The sequence below is a fragment of the Stenella coeruleoalba genome, assembly GCF_951394435.1.
Source record: "Stenella coeruleoalba genome assembly, chromosome: 10".
Lineage (NCBI taxonomy): Eukaryota > Metazoa > Chordata > Mammalia > Artiodactyla > Delphinidae > Stenella > Stenella coeruleoalba.
In genome coordinates, this window is record NC_137156.1 from 71895936 (window position 1) to 71917752 (window position 21817).

At 39.3% G+C, this 21817-nt stretch overlaps 1 protein-coding gene and 1 pseudogene across 6 annotated transcripts in view; one reads left to right on the forward strand and one right to left on the reverse strand.

Annotated features, from left to right (window-relative positions):
- ERC2 (ELKS/RAB6-interacting/CAST family member 2) overlaps nt 1–21817 on the reverse strand; it is an 865290-nt gene that overhangs the window by 191773 nt on the left and 651700 nt on the right. The gene's annotated exons all lie outside the window — the stretch shown is intronic.
- LOC307192736 (large ribosomal subunit protein uL22m-like) lies at nt 10287–10671 on the forward strand (annotated as a pseudogene). The gene has a single exon. The product of its transcript is annotated as a large ribosomal subunit protein uL22m-like (transcript).

Consider the following 21817-nt stretch of genomic DNA (forward strand, 5'->3'; position numbering starts at 1 on the left):
TAAAATACATGTCAAACAAAATAAAGCAAGTTATTAAGTACAACAAAACCCTAAATCTTGGTGGAAGTCAACAGATAAACAGACTATAACAGTAGAATAGTCTAAATACACAATGCATAATTCATGGCTAACCCAAGGCTGGGCTTGGGCAATATTTCACTGACTCCCCTTGCAGTCTTTGAGGTTAAGACTGGGCAAATTGCACTGCCTTTGCTAACTCAGCAAAACTCTGGACAATCAAAAAAGAAAATCCCATCTCTTCTAATAAGGGGAGCAGGCAAGAAGGCAGAGGGTGGAGAGGGTGTTGTTTAGTTCTTGAAGCTAGACATTGAAAAGTTGCTGTGTACTAAGCTATCCACTATCTTTTTAATAGATAGTTTTATTGTGGAAAAATGTTTACATCTTCTTTAGGCTATTGTGCTCCTAAAATGAAGAGAGCTGACCAACCTCTTTCCCCACACTCCATCACCCGCCCCTGTGCTCAGTTCACAGTAGGCATCCAATAAACATGTGCTGAAGAAACTTCCTTTGATTTCCATTTGTTGTCCACTGGATGCAGCAAGGAAGTGTACCCGTGAATATACAATGCCCAATAACAACAATAATGGAAACCTGAATAAAATGCAACATCTTCATGCAAATTGGAATCTTAGACAATTTCTCACATTTATCATTTCCCAAAATATAGGATGAACTAACAAATTGAGTGTATATGATTTCCCCCAAAGCTGACAAGGCAAAACCAAGTCCTTGGCAGCTCTCCACTGGCCACAAATGAGGCTCTGTACTGCTAAGGACCACCAAGTCTTCCAGAGGCTAGAGAGCTGAATGGGTTGTGGGATACCATGTAGAGTGCATTGTCATTTTTGGCAATTAAGAAATAAGAGAGGAAAGGCAAGTGTCAAGTCATCACCAGCAAAAGTTCATGTCTTACTGGGACATGGGCAAACCATGCTTGGTAGTGCTACAAGTCTGAGCCTTGGGCAGTAAATGGATATGTCCACATAATAATAGAATTTAAAAGAATGCTGTGAACACAAAAAGGTGAGAACTACCCGATTAGCCCTTCTAAGCTAATGGATTTAACCAATCTTTAACATCTTCATTTGAGTACATTTCAGTTGATTGTTTGCTAATCAAAAACCCAGGTGAATAGTCCAATTACAGAATATCTGTGTCTTAGAGTGTCTATAGGACTGTTTTTGCCTAAGAGTGAGCAGAAAAGATACTGGGCCTGCCGTGAAGAAGGTTTCCTTCACTGTGTAAATGTGTAAAGGGGTAGTAGGAGACCAAAAAACTGTGTTTTGATTGTTATACAAGTCATGTTAGTTTGACATATTGATTATATAAATATAATGATAACAAAATAATATTGTTAATAAAACATTAAAATGAAAAACAAGTAGAAAAGTCTAGATAAAGCAGAAATAATTTACACTGAATGTGATGAAAGGGCTAACACTATTCTTCCTGTGAATAACCATATAATTTAGGGCCTCTGTCTGCACTTAGCCAAATTATTGAAAACCTTACTACATCATTAATGAATAAAGAGAAAGGCAGACTAACAGAAGAACTTGAGTGCTAGCTCAGAACTTTCAAAACATTTAGAAGATGGTGGTGACTGGAAATCTTTTAATACGTGATATGCCCAAGCAAAAATCCATGGGGAAATGCCTAGGTATAGGAATAATTCCAGATCTCTGCAACATAGGCAAACAAATTAGAATGTCTCTCTATACCTTTGAAATATGTACTGAAAGCAAAACCATGTACCTTTTACAATATGGAAATAAAAAACAGTACTCTCATGTTATGGTACCAGCTTTTACTGGGGGTTGTTGCAAGAGACAGCTCTATGAAAACCACATCTGCATTTGCTGGAAAGGGCTGTTGAGGGCATTATCCATTATGTGGTTCAATATTCCTATAGAAAATCACACACAAGAAACTGTTTTTAATATCTGGTGCCAGGAAAATCTCTATCTCCAGGAGCTGGTCCATTTCCTCCTTTCTAATAACAAAAATGGTACAATTTATCCCATTTCCCTTTTTGCCCTGCCTGCCAGGGAGTTCAGGGCCAAACTTGATGACCAATCATAGTAATCAGAATGGACTTTGTGGTTAGCAGAGTTACTTCCTCCAGGTTTTCAAGGCTTTCATTTTCAATTTTTATTTTTTATTAATCATGGTGTGTGTGTGTGTGTGTGTGTGTGTGTGCGCGCGCACACACTTGAAGACATGGGCTTTATTGTAACTTCAATTCCTATTTGGAAAATGATGAATTATGTTTACTGCATAAAAGTAAAAGATCCAGGAAGATGTAAAAATATGCTTTTTTTTAGTACAGATAGTTTTCGCACACATGTGTGTGAGCATAAGTATCTTGTATTTCTCTCTGGGAACAACCACTTCTACATAAGTTAAGTGCTAGTCAGTGTCACACCCAGACAAGTTTTATTCTGTTTATGGATTATTTCTTTGACAAAGTAATATATTCTTATTTACAGTTGATGCCTTTCAGAGAATTAACACATAATTCTGCAAAACTGCGTTAAACTCACGGTTATCAATGAAGTCCTTAAAGCTGGCTCTCATGGTTTGGCTGAACTCACAGAATCACTGCACAGAATTCATTTATGTTACATATACCAAATGTTTGAAATGGACCATCATGTCATTTTCACTTTGCTTCAATGTTTTCTTTTTTCTTAAGCAATACATAGGAAATTAATGGTTGATTTGTTTCAAATGGTCTATTTTCCTGCCCTGAGCCTGTTCTATTAGCCAGCTTACATTTAAACATATTTTAGTCATATAGGTTTTTCCACTGACTAATAAGCAAAATACAGCTTTACAAAATCCCAAGAAAAGTACATTAACTTTCTTTCAAATTGTTGTTTTAAAAAAGTGTTCCACATTGAATTCCCAAGCTTGGGACAGACCGGAAAGATCCCACGAGTTTTTAAACCATATTCATTTCCCTGAGCATGGGGGCTCTGCCTCCTGGATGGTACAATGCATTCAGTCCTCCTGTCAGTTAGAATTTAGGAAGTCATTTCTCTTTAATGGTTGCCAGACCTCCTGGATAAGCTGGGGCACTTTGCTTTGCCCTGGATCTCCACTGAGAATGGAACCTTCCTACTTACTTTCCCTTTCACCACCATAAGAACACTGGGATCCTGCTGGCATAAAACTGTTTTGACCTCTGAATCATAAAGCTGTACCTTAACAGTGAGATTGTTTGCAATTAAGTAACTGATCCTTTTCCTATTTAACTTGAGTCAGTTCATTTGATACTAACACCAGGCTTCTGTAAGCCCACCTCTCCACCCCCCACCTCTTACTCCCTTGACAGGTCTCCAAGAGTATCTGGGCAACTTTGTTCTTCAACTCTGCACATAACAAGAAACCAAGAGGCCACAGAGGGACTGGAGATCAGCACAGGGCCTGGAATCAGACAGACCCACCTCAGATTGAATCTGGGGTCTGACACTTACTAGCTACACGACTTTGGCTAAGTTACTTACTTTGGTGGAACCTAAGTCTCTTCATCTGTAAAAGGTAGATACTAGTAACAGTACCTGCTTCACAGGATTGCTTCATTCATTTGGCAAACAATTACCCAGAATACCTACTATTTGCCAGGAACTGTGCTGGGCTCTAGATACACAGTCAGAATATACATGGATCCTGCCCTCATAGGAAATACATAGTTACAAATTTCTGTCAGTGCTCTAAAACAAAATGACAGAATTCTTTGGCAAGTATCAATGAGAAGTGGAGGGAAATGGCTTTACAGAGGGAAATCAAGGAAATCATCTTGAGCAGGAGGCATTAAGGTTATGATCTGAAGCTATAATGGAGGAAGCAGACACAGGGCATGTGGAAGGGCATTCCAGGAAGGGGAACTGCATGTGTAAAAGCCCTAAGCACGCAAAGCCTGGCTTTTCTGAGAAAGAAAGTAGACCACTGTGTCTTTGGTGGACTTGTAAGAAGGCAGAACCTTCGAAACAAAGTTGGTGAATATCAGTGAAGATTCAATATGCAAAAAAACAAAAACAAAAAAACAAAAAAACCCCCCATGATCCAGAGTTTAGAATAGATCAGGTGTCAGTAAACTACAGCTCATGGGCCCACTGCCTATTTCTGTAATCAAAGTTCCAATGGAACACAGCCACATTCATTTGTTTATGTATTTCTATGGCTGCTTTCACACTACAACAGCAGAACTGAGTAGCTGCAACAGACCTGAAAGTCTAAAATATTTACTATCTGGTCCTTTAAGAAAAAGGTTGCCAACTCTGAGACAGAGTAATCCTCAATAAATGTTTAAATATAACAACAACAACAAAGTAAGCCCAGACTGTATGATTCCACTATATGACATTCTAGAAAAGGAAAAACTATGAAGACAGTGAAAAGATCAGTGGTTGCCAAGGGTTAGGGAGAGCTAGGAATGAATAGGCTGAGCACAGAGAATTTTAGGACAGGGCAACTACTCAGTATGATACTCTAATGGTGGATATATGTCATTATAAATTTGTCTAAGCCCAAAGTGTGTACAATACCAAGAATGGACCCTAAGGTAAACTATGGACTCTGGGTGATCATGATGTGTCAATGTAAGTTCATCAGCTGTAGCAAATGTACAACTCTGGTGGGAGGTATTGATAACGGAGGAAGCTATGCATGTGTGAGGGCAGGGAGTATACGGAAATTTTCTGTACTTTTCACTCAATTTCGCTGTAAACCTAAAACTGCTCTAAAAAGAAAAGCCTATTTTTTTTTAAGTAATATGATCTTCAGAAGCAGCACTTAATTGCTACAAAAAAGTGGGGGGAGGGGGAGGTAATTTTCTCTGTAATTCAGGCCCAAACCTACTTTTTCTTGGATTCCACATAAAATACAGCAACTCAAATAAAGTCTCCTCTGAATATCAAGATGTGAATAAATGTAAATTTTAAGTAAAAAAAAAAAAAAAAGAAAAAATGGTAAACCATCTTGCATATCCTTGGTAATCAGTAATGGGATTTCACTTGAAAATCTTAGGGAGATGGGTTAAACTGAAAATCCTGGAAAACCTACAATGCAGCAATATTGTAAAATTAAGATTGACAGACAAAATATTTAAAGTTTTTTTAGAAATTATTTCTATTAATAGTGTGTGCACATTGGGCATATGAAATAAGAAACTTCTGCTTCCAGCATCATGGCTGACTATGATGCTATGAAGGGCCCTTTCAAAACATAATTTTTATTGCATTGTTGGGCTCATGGGAAGTAAGGAAAACCTCTAAAGGACTAAAATAAACAAACAAAACTCCAAAACTGAGCTGAAACCAGAATAGTGTGCTGAAAGCCCACATAAATAGCAGGGGTTGCTCTGAGAGCAAACAGCAAGGTCACTTGTACAACTGGGAGACTAATCCAGTGGCAAGTTGGAGGGGCTTAACCTGAAAGCCCTGATTAAACCAGGATTATTAAAAGAACTAAGTGGTCCTAGATTAGTAGCAGCCCTTGCTCCCAGAAGAGGCCAAAACAAATTTTCTCTGGAGAAAAGAATCTCTATTTTAGTCACTTATGGCTCCCACTAATATTTGCCATTTATAAATCCACAAAGATTACCAAGCATAAAAGGAAACTAATCATCAACGAGGGAAAGACAGCAGAATTACCTGAGAATAAGTGTGAATTTAGATATACATACATAATGGCTTCAGATATTGTAATTATTAACTATAGACTATAAAATAGCTGTTTATAAAATGCTTAAATAAATAAAAGAATTAAATAAAAAAGCACGCAAAAAGAGACTAGGAAGATTTGGAAAATCCAAACTAAACTCTGGACTTTGGAGGACAAAAAAATATAATTGTTAATCTAAAAAACTCAATGATGAACTAGTTTGCAAGGCAGAAATACAGACACAGATGTAGAGAATAAACGTATGGCCACCAAGAGGGGAAAGCAGGGTATGGGAGGGGTGGGATGAATTGGGAGATTGGGATTGACATATATACACTAATATGTATAAAATAGATAACTAATAAGAACCTACTGTATAAAAAATAAATTAAATTAAATTTAAAAATCACTCAATGATATGCTGAGAAACAACAACAAAAACAAAAAAACCTCAATGAATGGGTTTAGTCACAGATTAGAGAGTACTGAAGAGAGAATGGGTGAACTGGAAGGAATAAATAGAGAAATAACCCAGAATACAGCTCAGAGAGACTAGAAGAGGGAAAGTGAGTCTGGGATGTTAAGCAATATGGAGGACAGACACACATGTAATTAGAGTCCCATAAAGAGAGACACAAATGGTAGGTGGTATGTGAAGAGAGAACAGCTGAGAACTATACAGAATGAGTGAAAGATATGAATTCATACATATAGGAAGCGGAATAAATAAAATAAAATTTACATCCGTACATTGTAGCAAGAGTAAAAACAATCACAGAGGAAAGCTAGTCACTTATAATTAGCCAGATAGCACATGTTTCCACAGCAACAGCAGAACCTTGAAGTTAGTGAAACAATATATGGTTGAGAGAAAACAACTTTCTACCTGAAACCAGTTGATTCAAGAATGAGGGTGAAATAAAAACATTTTCAGAGAAACAAAAATTGAAGAGTTTATCACCAGCAGATCTACACCAAAAGAACTTCTAAAAGTATAAAGAATTATAAGCCAAGGGGGGGACCTTCAAGATGGTGGAGGAGTAAGATATGGAGATCGCCTTCCTCCCCACAAATACATCAGAAATCCATCTACATGTGGAACAACTCCTACAGAACACCTACTGAACGCTGGCAGAAGACCTCAGAATTCCCAAAAGGCAAGAAACTACACACATACCTGGGTAGGGCAAAAGAAAAAAGGAAAAAGAGAGACAGAAGAATAGGGATGGGACCTGCACCTCTGGGAGGGAGCTGTGAAGGAGGAAAAGTTTCCACACACTAGGAAGCCCCTTCACTGGTGGAGACGGGGGGTGGTGGTGGGGAAGCTTCAGAGCCACGGAGAAGAGCGCAGCAACAGGGGTGCAGAGGGCAAAGTGGAGAGATTCCTGCACAGAGGATTGGTGCCGACCAGCACTCACCAGCCTGAGAGGCTTGTCTGCTCATCCACCGGGGACAGTGGGGGCTGGGAGCTGAGGCTCCAGCTTCGGAGGTCAGATCCCAGGGAGAGGACTGGGGTTGGCTGCGTGAACACAGCCTGAAGGGGGCCAGTGCACCACAGTTAGCCGGGAAGGAGTCCAGGAAAAAGTCTGCAACTGCCTAAGAGGCAAGAGACCATTGTTTCGGAGTGCGTAAGGGGAGGGGATTCAGAGCACCGCCTAAACGAGCTCCAGAGATGGGCGCAAGCCGCGGCTATCAGCGTGGACACCAGAGATGGGCATGAAACGCCAAGGCTGCTGCTGCAGCCACCAAGAAACCTGTGTGCAAGCACAGGTCACTATCCACCCCAACCCACCCAGAAGCCTTTGCAGCCTGCCACTGCCAGGGTCCCATGATCCAGGGACAACTTCCCTGCGAGAACAGACGGTGTGCCTCAGCCTGTTGTAACATCACGCTGGCCTCTGCCGCCGCAGGCTTACCCCGCATTCCGTACCCCTCCCTCACCCCGGCCTGAGTGAGCCAGAGTCCCCTAATCAGCTGCTACTTCAACCCCGTCCTATCTGAGCGAAGAACAGACTCCCTCCGGCGACCTACACGCAGAGGCAGGGCCAAATCCAAAGCTGAACCCCGGGAGCTGTGCGTACAAAGAAGAGAAAGGGAAATCTCTCCCAGCACCCTCAGGAGCAGAGGATTAAATCTCCACAATCAACTTCATGTACGCTGCATCTCTGGAATACCTGAATAGACAATGAATCATCCCAAAATTGAGGCGGTGGATATTGGGAGCAACTGTAGACTGGGGTCTAGCTTTCTGCATCTAGTTTGTTTCTGGTTTTATGTTTATCTCAGTTCAGTATTTAGAGTTTATTATCATTGGGAGATTTGTTTATTGATTTGGTGGTTCTTTTCCATTTTTTTCCTTTTTATATATAGATATATATATATATTTTTCCTTTTTCTCTTTTTGTGAGTGTGTATGTGTATGCTTCTTTGTGGGTTTTGTCTGTATAGCTTTGTTTTTACCACTTGTCTCAGGGTTCTGTCTGTCCATTTTTTTTTTTCTTCTTAGTATAGTTTTTAGCACTTGCTATCATTGGTGGATTTGTTTTTTGGTTTGGTTGCTCTCTTCTTTCTTTTTCTAATTACTTTCATTTTTTTATTTTAAATAATTTTTTATTTTAATAACTTTATTTTATTTTATGTTTCTTTCTTTCTTTTTCATCCCTTTTTTTCTGAGCTGTGTGCCTGACAGGGACTTGGTGCTCTGACTGGGTGTCAGACCTGTGTCTCTGACGTGGGAGTGCCAAGTTCAGGACACTGGTCCATCAGAGACCTCCTGGCTCCATGTAATATCAAATGGCGAAAGCTCTCTCAGGGATCTCCATCTCAACGCTAAGATCCAGTTCCACTCACCAACCAGCAAACTACAGTGCTGGACATCCTATGCCAAACAACTAGCAAGACAGGAACACAACCCCACCCATTACCAGAGAGGCTGCCTAAAATCATAATAAGGTCACAGACACCCCAAAACACACCACTGGATGCAGTCCTACCCACCAGAAAGACAAGATCCAGCCTCATCCATCAGAACACAGGCACCAGTCCCCTCCACCAGGAAGCCTACACAACCCACTGAACTAACCTTACCCACTGGGGGCAGACACCAAAAACAGTGGAAACTACAATGAGATATCACTTCACACTGGTCAGAATGGCCAACATCAAAAAATCTAGAAACAGTAAATGCTGGAGAGGGTGTGGAGAAAAGGAAACACTCTTGCACTGTTGGTGGGAATGCAAATTGATACAGCCACTATGGAGAACAGTATGGAGGTTCCTTAAAAAACTAAAAATAGAATTACCATACGGCCCAGCAATCCCACTACTGGGCATATACCCTGAGAAAACCATAATTGAAAAAGAGTCATGTACCAAAATGTTCATTGCAGCTCTATTTACAACAGCCAAGACATGGAAACAAACTAAGTGTCCACCAACAGATGAAAGGATAAAGAAGTTGTGGCACATATATACAATGGAATATTACTCAGCCATAAAAAGAAATGAAACTGAGTTATGTGTAGCGAGGTGGATGGACCCAGGGTCTGTCATACAGAGTGAAGTAAGTCAGAAAGAGAAAAACAAATACTGCATGTTAACACGTATATATGGAATCTAAGAAAAAAAAAAGGTCATGAAGAACCTAGGGGTAAGACAGGAATAAAGACGCAGACCTACTAGAGAATGGACTTGAGGATGTGGGGAGGGGGAAGGGTAAATGGTGACAAAGTGAGAGAGTGGCATGGACATATAACACTACCAAACATAAAACAGATAGCTAGTGGGAAGCAGCTGCATAGCACAGGGAGATCAGCTCGGTGGTTTGTGACCACCTAGAGTGGTGAGATAGGGAGGGTGGGAGGGAGGGAGACGCAAAAGGGAAGAGATATGGGCACATATGTATATGTATAACTGATTCACTTTGTTATAAAGCAGAAACTAACACACCATTGTAAAGCAGTTATACTCCAATAAAGATGTTAAAAGAAATATCTAGGGAATTCTCTGGTGGTACAGTGGTTAGGGCTTCATGCTTCCACTTCAGGGGGCACAGGTTAGATACGTGATCAGGGGACTAAGATCCTGCAAGCTGTGTGGCGTGGCCAAAAAACTAAATAAATTAAAAAAATAAAAATATCTAATTTCTTTATTAAAAAAATTAAGAAAATGGTAATAGGAACATACATATCGATAACTACCTTAAATGTAAATGGATTAAATACTGCAACCAAAAGACAAAGACTGGATGAATGGATACAAAAACAAGACCTGTATATATGCTCTCTACAAGAGACACACTTCAGACCTAGGGATGCATACAGACTGAAAGTGAGGGGATGGAAAAACATATTCCATGCAATGGAAATGAAAAGAAATCTGGAGTAGCAATTCTCACATCAGACAAAATAGACTTTAAAATAAAGACTATTACAAGAGACAAAGAAAGACACTACACTCGGAGGCTTCCGAAGAGAGAGGGAGAAGGATGGTGGCAGTAATAATGGATCATCTGGGTGCATTATGGATGTAGAATCTGAGGGGGAAGCTGGCCTTGGGGAAGTCTACCATTCTCGAAGACAAAGTACAGCAAAGACAAGATGTGGTATTTGGCAAAACTGATACAAGGAATGTCCGCTGACCAGGCTCTGGCTCAGCTGGAATTCAGTGACAAAAAAGGGGCCCAGATAATTAAAGAGGTTCTCTTAGAAGTACAAGATATGTCAGTGAGAGACCACACACAGTGTGGAATTCAGATCCAATTTATATATAGCTGAGTCCACCTCAGGGCTAGGCCAGTACCTGAAATGCATCCAGCACCACGGCAGAGGTTGCTTTGGAATTATGGAGAAGGTTTTTTGCCATAATTTTGTGAAGTTGGTGGAAGGCCCTCCACCTCCACCTGAGGCACCAAAGACAGCAGTCGCCCATGCCAAAGAGTATATCCAGGAGCTTTGCAACTGGACCATCATTCACACTCTATGATGGGAGTATTAAGACTCCAAAGTGTATATATTTTACCATTTATTTCCTAAAACCAACAAAAATTAAAGACAGACGCTTTTTATGATTTGTCATTGAATTACTGAAATATGAAGTACAACTGCTAGTTTTACATGAATATTTATAAAGCTCTGCCCATCTCTCTTGAGCCTCTGGGTATATTTTTTGCATTGGCAACTAGGAAGGAGAAGTCAGCTTTAAATGTAGTGACACACTATATAATTCAGAAGGCTTTTTTGAGTGCTGTTTGAAGGCAATGTTAGCTTTCTAGCTTGTGCCCTGCAAGTGGTAGTTTTGATACTGGACTTGAGTAGAAAGTTATAGGACAAAAAAGCTTGTCCTTATTATTTCACTTGATTTCTCTCCTGGAACTGGGGGAGGGGGTGGTAGAGGAGAGCATCCCTGCACATTGTTTCAGTGTAGTATTTTAGGGTATTCTGTAGTTCAGTTTTTCCTTTCACTGTTGGCATAGGCCAGTGGACGACAGATTATATTTTCCTTTACTGTTTTAGTAGTAACTTGAAACTACAGGAGTTTATTAGATATATTAATCTAAAACTCCAAAAATCATTTAACTTAGAATGTTTTATTTTGCTTAAATAATGACTATTTTTATGTCTCTTACCAATAATGTTTACTATTGCTTGGCTGTCTAGTTTAGGATTGATTCATTTTTCAGAGTGAATTCAATTACGGAGAGAGGAATTGAACCAGTCTCAGCCTTGCACTCTAAAATAATTGATATGTTTAGGACATTCCACCTGAAAGCGGAAAAATACACTTTCTTCTCAAGTGCACATGGAACGTTCTCCAGAATAGACCACATCTTGGATCACAAATCAAGCCTTGGAAAATTTAAGAAAACTGAAATCATATCAAGCATCTTTTCCAGCCACAACACCATGAGATTAGAAATGAGTTACAAGACAAAAACAGTAAAAAACACAAATACATGGAGGCTCAACAGTGTGCTGCTAAATAACCAAGTGATCACTGAAGAAACCAAAGAGGAAATCAAAAAAATACCTAGAGACAAATGACAACAAAAACACAAAATCCGAAACCTATGGGATGCAGCAAAAGCAGTTCTAAGAGGGAAGTTCATAGCAATTCAAGCTCACCTCAAGAAACAAGAAAAATCTCAAATAAACCATGTAACCTTACACCTAAAGCAACTAGAAAAAGAAGAACAAAGAAAACCTAAAGTTAGTAGAAGGAAAGAAATCACAAAGATCAGAGCAGAAATAAATGAAACAGAAACAAAGAAAGCAATACCAAAGATCAATAAAACTAAAAGCTGGTTCACTGAGAAGATAAACAAAATCGACAAACCTTTAGCCAGATTCATCAAGAAAAAAAGGGAGAGGATGCAAATCAATAGAATTAGGAATGAAAAAGAAGAAGTTACAACAGACACTGCAGAAATACAAAGCATCCTAAGAGACTACTACAACTCTATGCCAATAAAATGAACAACCTGGAAGAAATGGACAAATTTTTGGAAAACTACAACCTTCCAAGATTGAACCAGGAAGAATTAGAAAATATAAACCGACCAATCACAGGTAATGAAATTGAAACTGCAATTAAAAATCTTCCAACAAACAAAAGTCCAGGACCAGACGGCTTCACAGGTGAACTCTATCAAACATTTAGAGAAGGGTTAACACCTATCCTTCTCAAACTCTTCCAAAAAATTACAGAGGGAAGAACACTCCCAAACTTGTTCTACAAGGCCACCATCACCCTGATACCCAAACCAGACAAAGATATCACAAAAAAGAAAATTACAGACCAATATCACTGATGAACATAGATGCAAAAATCCTCAACAAAATACTAGCAAACAGAACCCGACAACACATTAAAAGGATCATACACCATGATCAAGTGGGATTTATCCCAGGGATTCTTCAGTAAATGCAAAACAATCAGTGTGATACACCATATGAACAAATTAAAGAATAAAAACCCTATGATCGTCTCAATAGATACAGAAGAAGCTTTTGACACAATTCAACACCCATTTATGATAAAAGTCTCCAGAAAGTGTGCATAGAGGGAACCTACCTCAACATAATAAAAACTATATACAACAAACGCACAGCAAATATCATTCTCAATGGTGAAAAACTGAAAGCATTTCCTCTAAGATCAGGAACAAGACAAGGATGTCCACTCTTGCCACTATTATTCAACATGGTATTAGTAGTTCTAGCCACAGCAATCAGAGAAGAAAAAGAAATAAAACGAATACAAATTGGTAAAGAAGTAGTAAAACTGTCACCGTTTGCCAGTGGCATGATACTATACATAGAAAATCCTAAAGATGCCACCAGAAAACTACAAGAACTAATCAATGGCTTTGGTAAGGTTGCAGGATACAAAATTAATGCACAGAACTTCCCTGGTGGTGCAGTGGTTAAAAATCCGCCTGATGATGCAGGCGACATGGGTTTGAGCCCTGGCCCAGGAAGATCCCACAGGCCATGAAGCAACTAAGCCCATGCGCCACTACTACAAAGCCTGTGCTCCGGATTCCATGAGCCACAACTACTGAGCCTGTGTGCTACAACTACAGAAGCCCGTGAGCCTGGACCCTGTGCTCTGCTACAAGAGAAGCCACTGGAATGAGAAGCCCGCACACTGTAACGGAGAGTAGCCCCCCGCTCACTGCAACTAGAGAAAGCCCATGCACAGCAATGAAGACCCAACACACCTGAAAATAAATCAAATAATGATAATAAATAAATAAATAAATAAAAATAAGGCAGTAGGTGGCACTCACTTCCCTCTTGTTAGCAGAAAATTGTTAGTGTTCAGCACTACCTGGTTTTCGTTGATACACGTGTTTTCATTGACAAGACGCACTCCGTCCATGGCCCTAGTCCAGTGTTTCTCAAAAGTTTATATGTAGAGGAAGAACTTGGGGTGCTTGCTTATTAATGCAGACTTCTGGGTTTTACCCCAGAGATTCTGATTCACTAGAAATCTGTTTTAAATAAGCACTTCCTGGTGATCCTATTGTAGGGGACTGCACTTTGAGAATATCCCTCTAGTCGAATGAAGAATGTATCTTTAGCACCATGTTTTAAGATGGCATTAATTATAGATACTATTTACTGGGACCACATTATTTGACATGCTCCCTGCTATATTTTACAAATAACTATCTCAGGGTCACACAGTTTGTAAATATTGGAGCTATGATTTAAACTCTAAGTTTAAGTACCTGGTTCTGCATACCTAATGAATGTACAGGTATGTTTCTGGGCCTCCACAATTAACCTAATGTGTGGGTAAAAAGGCAAAGGGCTCAGTGGAATAAGGCACTGAGGTTTAGGGCAGATTCATTCTGGGTCCTAAGCTATTCTAGCATGGAATCATGGAAATAACACTGGAGTGGTCGAAGGCGAACTTCATTCTAGTCCTGGCATACTCATTAACCAGAAGAACACTCTGGGCAGGTCTCCTCCCTCCCTGGTCTCCATTTCATTCATCTAGAAGATAAGAGGCTCAGTGTTCTCTGTAGACCACCTTCTTCAGAATCACTTGAAGGACTTGTTAAAAGATCCAAATCCCTGGGCCCTACTCTAAGACTTAGTGAGTCAGGATCTGGTGTGGGAGACCAGGGGGTTTGCACTTGTAATGAATGCCCCAGTGATGTGTGGCTAGAGAATCACTGCATCAGAGGGTCTCTAGGTTCTCTTTCAGTGCAGGTGGTACACTGATCATAAGTTTAGCTCAATAAATGACCAAGTGGTGAACATGCCCAGGTAAACAGGTGAAGAAATAGAATGTGACTGCAACCCTGAGTCTCCTTCATGCCCCCTGCCAGTCACTACCCACCTGTCTTCCCCAAAGGTAACCATCACCCCAACTGCTATCATATGATAGGTATTTTTTTAAAGGTTAGCTTTTGTTTTCTTTAACTCAATGTAATTTATTGGGCAACCATTATATTCCTGGTGCTGAGGATACAGGTAGTAAAAGAGGAATCGGCCCTTGCTTGTGGAGCTCAAACTCAGCTGGGAAAGGCAGAGTAATTCAGTAAATCACTAATTACAAGTCTTCACTGTGCTGAGTGTTACGAAGCAGAGGGACATGGGCCTATGGCAGCAGACATCAGGGTGCGCTGGAAAATAGTCATTGGATTTTTGGGAAAGTTTATTTTCTTAAAGACACAGTGAGGGGAAAGGGTAAAATGGCAAATGTCATATGGATCAGTAAAGAGTTATGTTGTCAGAATGCTGACTTGGGTTTTGTTTTCAACTGTATAAATATTAGGACCACTTCATCCTTCCAGAAGTAAGATGTGGGGTGTGTGATGTGGATGGGGAATATACTGTCTTTGGAGCTGACTCAGAGTTACCAAACTTTATGAGGCTCCAGCTAACCCTGAGGGGAAAGACATGCGAAGTGAGTATACTGCAAACATTGCAAAATAAAATGAATGTGTTTTTCCCTGTGGGGGGAAAAAAAAAAAGAAGGACACTACATAATGATCAAAGGATCAATCGAAGAAGAAGACATAACAATTATAAATATTTATGAACCCAACATAGGAGTACCTCAACATATAAGGCAAATGCTAACAGCCATAAAAGGAGAAATTGACAGTATTACAACCATAGTAGGGGACTTTCACAACTCACTTTCAAAAATGGACAGATCACCCAAAATGAAAATAAATAAGGAAACACAAGCTTTAAATGATACATTAAACAAGATGGACTTAACTGATACTTATAGGACATTCCATCCAAAAACAACAGAATACACTTTCTTCTCAAGTGCTCATAGAACATTCTCCAGGATAGATCATATCTTGGGTCACAAATCAAGCCTTGGTAAATTTAAGAAAACTGAAATTATATCAAGTATATTTTCCAACCATAACGCTATGAAACTAGATATCAATTACAGGAAAAAATACGTAAAAAATACAAACACATGGAGGCTAAACAATACACTACTAAATAACCAAGAGATCACTGAAGAAATCAAATAGGAAATCAAAAAATACCTAGAAAGAAATGAAAATGAAAACACGATGACCCAAAACCTATGGGATGCAGAAAAAGCAGTTCTAAGAGGGAAGTTTATAGCAATACAATCTTACCTTAAGAAAAAGGAAACATCTCAAATAAACAACCTAAACTTACACCTAAAGCAATTAGAGAAAGAAAAACAAAACAAAAAAAAACCCCCAAAGTTAGAAGAAGGAAAGAAATCATAAAGATCAGATCAGAAATAAATGAAAAAGAAATGAAGGAAACAATAGCAAAGATCAATAAAACTAAGAGATGGTTCTTGGAGAAGATAAACAAAACTGATAAACCATTAGTCAGACTCATCAAGAAAAAGAGGGAGAAGACTCAAATCATTAGAATTAGAAATGAAAAAGGAGAAGTAATAATTGACACTGCAGAAATACAAAGGATCGTAAGCGATTACTACAAGCAACTCTATGCCAATAAAATGCACAATCTGGAAGAAATGGACAAATTCTTAGAAAAGCACAATCTTCCAAGACTGAACCAGGAAGAAATAGAAAACATAAACAGACCAATCACAAGCATTGAAATTGAGACTGTGATTAAAACTCTTCCAACAAACAATAGCCCAGGACCAGGTGGCTTCACAGGGGAATTCTAATAAACATTTAGAGAAGAGCTAACACCTATCCTTCTCAAACTCTTCCAAAATATAGCAGAAGGAGGAACACTCCCAAACTCATTCTATGAGGCCACTATCACCCTGATAACCAAACCAGACAAAGATGTCACAAAGAAAACTACATGCCAATATCACTGATGAACATAGATGCAAAAATCGTCAAAAAAATACTAGCATACAGAATCCAACAGCACATTAAAAGGATCAAACACCATGATCAAGTGGGGTTTATCCCAGGGATGCAAGGATTCTTCAGTATATGCTAAACAATCAGTGTGATACACCATATTAACACACTGAAGGAGAAAAACCATATGATCATCTCAATAGATGCAGAAAAAGCTTTTGACAAAATTCAACATCCATTTATGATAAAAACTCTCCAGAAAGTAGGCACAGAGTGAACTTCCCTCAACATAATAAAGGCCATATATGACAAACCCACAGCTAACATCATTCTCAAAGGTGAAAAACTGAAACTATTTCCTCTAAGATCAGGAACAAGACAAGGTTGTCCACTCTCACCACTCTTATTCAACATAGTTCTGGAAGTTTTAGCCACAGCAATCAGAGAAGAAAAAGAAATAAAAGGAATCCAAATCGGAAAAGAAGTAAAGCTGTCACTGTTTGCAGATGACATGATACTATACATAGAGAATCCTAAAGATGCTACCAGAAAACTACTAGAGCTAATCAATGAATTTGGTAAAGTAGCAGGACACAAAATTACTGCACAGAAATCTCTGGCATTCCTATACACTAATGATGAAAAATCTGAAAGAGAAATTAAGGAAACACTCCCATTTACCACTGCAACAAAAAGAACAAAATACCTAGGAATAAACCTGCCTAAGGAGGCGAAAGACCTGTATGCAGAAAACTATAAGACACTGATGTAAGAAATTAAAGATGATACAAACAGATAGAGAGATATACCACGTTCTTGGATTGGAAGAATCAATATTGTGAAAATGACTATATTACCCAAAGCAATCTACAGATTCAATGCAATCCCTATCAAACTACCAGTGGCACTTTCCACAGAACTAGAACAAAAAAATTTCACAAGGTGTATAGAAACACAAAAGACCCCGAATACCCAAAGCAATCTTGAGAACGAAAAACAGAATTGGAGGAATTAGACTCCCAGACTTCAGACTATACTACACAGTAATCCAGACAGTGTAGTACTTGCACAAAAACAGAAATATAGATCAATGGGAAAGGATAGGAAGCCCAGAGATAAACCCATGCACCTATGGTCACCTTATTTTTGATAAAGGAGGCAAGAATATAGAATGGAGAAAAGACAGCCTCTTCAGTACGTGGTGCTGGGAAAACTGGACAGCTACATGTAAAAGAATGAAATGAGAACACTCCCTAACACCATGCACAAAAATAAACTCAAAATGGATTAAAGACCCAAGTGTAAGAACAGACACTATAAAACTCTTAGAGCAAAGCATAGGCAGAACACTCTATGACATAAATCACAGCAAAATCCTTTTTGACCCACCTCCTAGGAAAATGGAAGTAAAAACAAAAATAAACAAATGGGACCTAATGAAACTTAAAAGCTTTTGCAAAGCAAAGGAAACTACAAACAAGATGAAAAGGCAACCCTCAGAATGGGAGAAAATATTTGCAAATGAATCAATGGACAAAGGATTAATCTCCAAAATATATAAACAGCTCATGCAGCTCAATATTAAAAAAACAAACAACCCAATCCGAAAATGGGCAGAAGACCTAAATAGACATTTCTTCACAGAAGATATACAGATTGCCAACAAACACATGAAAGGATGCTCAACATCAGTAATTATTAGAGAAATGCAAATCAAAACTACAATGAGGTATCACCTCACACCGGTCAGAATGGCCATCATCAAAAAATCTAGAAACAATAAATGCTGGAGAGGGTGTGGAGAAAAGGGAACCCTCTTGCACTGTTGGTAGGAATGTAAATTGATACAGCCACAATGGAGAACAGTATGGAGGTTCCTTAAAAAACTAAAAATAGAGCTACCATATGACCCAGCAATCTCACTACTGGGCATATACCCTGAGAACCATAACTCAAAAAGAGTCATGTACCACAATGTTCATTGCAGCACTATTTACAATAGACAGGACATGGAAGCAACCTAAGTGCCCATAGACAGATGAATGGATAAAGAAGATGTGGCACATATATACAATGGAATATTACTCAGCCATAAAATGAAACGAAATTGAGTTATTTGTAGTGAGGTGGATGGACCTAGAGACTGTCATACAGACTGAAGTAAGTCAGAAAGAGAAAAACAAATACCGTTTGCTAATATATGCTAACACATATATATGGAATCTAAAAAAAAAAAAAAAAAGAAAAAGGTTCTGGTGAACCTAGGGGCGGGACAGGAATAAAGATGCAGATGTAGAGAATGGACTTGAGGACACGGGGAGGGTAAAGGGTAACCTGGGACCAAGTGAGAGAGTGGCATGGACATATATACACTACCAAATGTAAAGCAGATAACTAGTGGGAAGCAGCCGCATAGCACAGGGAGATCAGCTTGGTGCTTTGTGAGCACCTAGAGGGGTGGGATAGGTAGGGTGGGAGAGAGACGTAAGAGGGAGGGAATATGATGATATATGTATATATATAGCTGATTCACTTTGTTATAAAGCAGAAACTAACACACCATTGTAAAACAATTATACTCCAATAAAGATGTTAAAAAGAATTATAAGCTAGGAAGGAAAGTTTGAGATGTAAGAAGAAATGAACAAAGAACATTATTTTAAAAAATATTTTTGTATATATTTTTATATAAAAATAAAAATTTTTTGTTTATAAAAAAGGTTTGTTTATAATTGCCTGTTTTTTAAAAATAATGTCTAATCTTAATATAATATAAAAATATGATATAATTTTTTAAAACAATGTCTAATGTTAATCAAAAAAAGCATAATTAAATTACTGGAAAAGAACATGTAAGTAGGAGGTGATAAACAGAGTTAACATGTTTTATGATCTTTATGTTGCTTAGAAGAGGGAATTCACTGGCCACACAGTCAGGGATGGAGGCCATGCACAATTCAGTCACACAGTCTTCTCACCAAGTCTTATCCAACTACAACCAAGCCAAGTACCAAATCTGCCCACAACAAAGGACAATACTGAGCCCTGGGTAGACTAACAAGCTACCTAGGGAAATACTGATGACATTAGACTTCTCTGACTTTGAAGAGGTCAGTGCTTCGACTTAAACAGGATACAATCTTCCCTTTATGGATTTAACATCTCTTCTTCAGCACTTCTTCCAGGACCACAATTCTTAGACATACACAATGCCTTATCTATCACATGATAGCCTGCACAACATCACCTCCAACCATGAGACACACTTGACCATTAATGGGCCCATAACCTAGAAATGCTGATTTAGTACCAAAGCAGGGGGACGACACCCAAAAAGGCTGGGTTGCTGTCCTAAAGGAATGCAGTATATGTCTTAAATCACAGGTCAATATATGGTGCCATCTCCCCTATAGTAAGGATACATGGATCAGGAAACTGAGAAGAGGAGGTGGGAGTGCTCTCTCGCACTTAACCACCTAATAACTCACTAGAAGAAGGTTGCTTCCACCAAAGAACATTATCATGGTGTGATCAATTAGAAGCTTAAATTGTCCCACGGCCGTTTTGAGCTTCTCATCCCACTGAACCAGTGAAAGAGTGTCACCATTTCTGTTATGCAATGGGTGAAAGGAAGGAGATATATAGAACCCAAGTATTCACGGGGATACCCTTAAATGAAAGTGTAACCCAGTAAGTCCAGGCCATCAAGGACTTAGATGTTGCAGGAAAGAAGGTACAGATCACCCTATGAAGTCATGAACCCTATCCAGCTGAAGTGCCAGCAGAAGGTAAGGGGATTGTACAAGAGGTGATGGAAGAAGGAAACCATGGTTACCAACAAGGCTTCTTGGCCAGCTATAGAGATGGGGACTATAGCAGTTATATTTGTTTCACTAAATCATTTCTTTTCTCCCTTTTACCCTCTGCTACCTTACAAGACTGGTGGTAGCTCAAGTTTTGGATAGGAATATGACATAACTGACATTGGCTCACAATGACACAGGAGCTGAGGTGACTTCATTCTGTGTTGGGGATGCTAACTTTTCACATGAAAGAAGGTTGAGAGTAGATGCCGGGAGGTGAGTGGAATTAACTATGCCAGATATTTTCCATTTGTCCCTCTGGATCCATCTCCATTCTCTCCTTGCTTCCTTCCCCACAGACTTATGTACTCAGGTCACATCAGTGTGCTCTCTGCCCTTGGGCTTCCAGTAGAATTAAGCTAACTGGATTGCAGGGAGGAGAGTGAAGTCAGCCCGTTTATTTCTCTGGTTCCCTCCCTGTGAGTTCACTTCGGACTAGCTGTGTCCCTTGACAGAAGGTTACTATCCCTCTCAAAGCAGCCCCATGTGACTCTCTTTTTCCAGGTTCTGGGAACCTCTCCTTCCCTTGTCTCTTTGGGCCTAGAAATGGTGACATTTCTGCCGCTATAGCCCGGGGCTCCTGCACAAGCCCTAATTGTTCCCCTATACCATACCTTTGGAATTAATTCCTTTGTAAATAAATGCTTCTTGAATTATCTTAATTTGAAATATCTGTTTCTATTGAGGCCCTGATTGACCTACTCACTGTGATTCCATGTTATATAACACAATGTCTGTGAACAACCCCTACGTGGAGAGATTTTTTTTAAACACCCATAAACCCAGACACCTGGATAATTTGTTATGGAAACAAAACTGATTAACCGTTTGGCAGTACCAGATGGGCTCAGAAAAGGTTGCTATAAGAACACTTTCTGGGTAACCAGGAAAAAGAAGGTCCAAGATGGATATGAAAAGTCAGGAACTCTCTACTTCTGGCCACTATAGGGCAGTTGCTATAGAAAGCCAGGAGATGCCCAAAAGTTTGCTAAAGCCCAGATTACTAAGTTAAGAGAAATGTTAACACAACTTAGTAGTAACTTGTCTGAGGACCAACTTGCTTAGAAAAATTTGGATAGGCTGTAATTTATAATAAAATGAGCAACTGATCAGATACTCAGAGGGAACCTGAATATTTCTCAGAGATGAAGGTTCTCAAACTCTGAGTTTACACGGGTATCACCTGGCATCAGGACAGGGTATATTATGGCAGGGTTCAGAGCAAAATGAAAATGTAGGCCTGTTGCTAAGAATTCCAAGATGATGACAGCAGAACCATCAAACCAAGCACAAGGCTCTTTTAAAACCCCAGTCCTGTGTGACTGCACAAATCACATGGCTATGAAGCCATCCCTACTTGGAGAGCTTGTTACCACACAGATCACTGCACCCCACTCCCAGAGCTTCTGATTCAGTAAGCCTGGGATGAAGCCCAAGAATTTGCATTACTAACAAATCC